Consider the following 1,236-nt stretch of genomic DNA (forward strand, 5'->3'; position numbering starts at 1 on the left):
AAAAGTTTTAATTTCAAACCATCCTTTGTGGTTACTTCAAGTCAGTGTGGCTTAGTTTGTTGAACTTTGTCCCATGCATCAGGAGGTGAGGGCAAAGGCCCGGTTTCAAATTCAATTCTAGTAGGAGGGCAGGCGGTAGGCAGCTAATCTCTCTCTCTCTCTCTCTCTCTCTCTCTCTCTCTCTCTCCCCCCTTTTCCTTCCTCTCTCTGAAATCCAGAACTAAAATAAATAATCAAGCATTTTTATTAAAAACACAACAAAAAACCCTTCCTAACTGTTGGATAGCCATCAAGGAGTTGCTGGAGATAAAGAAGAATATGTGAGCAGTAACTGCCTGCGACTTCCCTCCTCAGGACTTTATTTCAGGAAACATACTGGTGGGGCCACTGCTCCATTCACTTGTCCTGCCTCAGCCTCTGTGGACCCCACTGCAGGTCATGTGTGTGCTCCTCGGCTCCCTCCAGCTCAGCCCAGCACCAAACCTACCTACTTACTTCTGTGTCCAACACAGATCCTTCGACGCATGATTCCAAGTGAATGTACTGGTTCCTCCACTCCTGCAAAGAGAGGAGAGTCATTACTACATCACATTAAGTCAGTGAGAGTTAAATGCCTGAGTGAGTGAAAGAAATTCTGAGTGAATAAGATTTAATAATAGACCTAAATGACCACAGATAACTGCTGGTGGCTTAGCAATATGAGATGCAGAATGGTGCCAACCGCACACAGGACAATAGCACAGCGTCCCCTAGTGGAGCAGTGGGACTGGGAAACAGGACAGCATGTTTTGTGGCAGGAGAAACAAGGGAAACGCAGAATTTATATTTATCTGTTATCTAGGAGGGCTTTTTCTGGAAAAAGCAGCCGCCTTGGCTAAGGGATATGTTTAGACCTCTCAATGCCACATACAAGCAAAACATGGCACAGACGCTACATGACAAGGATTGTCTAATGAGGATGAGATTTCCTATAAGAATAAAGGGTAAATGGGGACACTTTGGAATTCTTATCTGAAATGGTTAGGTGGGGTTCTAGGCAGAGTGCAAGAGCCTCTAGTTCCTATGTGGTTAATTAGTTTGCTGATGCTGTTCTCTTGGTGCCTGCCCAAGTTACCTCCCAAAGTTCCTTACTGAGAATGAAAACAAGTGTTTTTCTCTGGGTTGACCAGTGAGCCAGCAAATACATAGTGTGTTTAAGGCACAGCCTGGGAATGGGGATCAGTGAGGTGTGGGGAA

At 45.1% G+C, this 1,236-nt stretch overlaps 1 long non-coding RNA gene across 1 annotated transcript in view; it reads right to left on the minus strand.

Moving 5' to 3' along the window:
* Nucleotides 1–342: 342 nt before the first annotated feature.
* The window catches only part of LOC106724074, a 2,055-nt gene continuing 1,161 nt past the window's right edge, over nt 343–1,236 (minus strand). The window contains exon 2 of the long non-coding RNA XR_001359828.1: nt 343–1,114. This is a non-coding gene — a long non-coding RNA (uncharacterized LOC106724074). The remainder of the gene's footprint in view (nt 1,115–1,236) is intronic.

The sequence above is a fragment of the Myotis brandtii genome, unplaced genomic scaffold, assembly GCF_000412655.1.
Source record: "Myotis brandtii unplaced genomic scaffold, ASM41265v1 scaffold1170, whole genome shotgun sequence".
Classification (NCBI taxonomy): domain Eukaryota; kingdom Metazoa; phylum Chordata; class Mammalia; order Chiroptera; family Vespertilionidae; genus Myotis; species Myotis brandtii.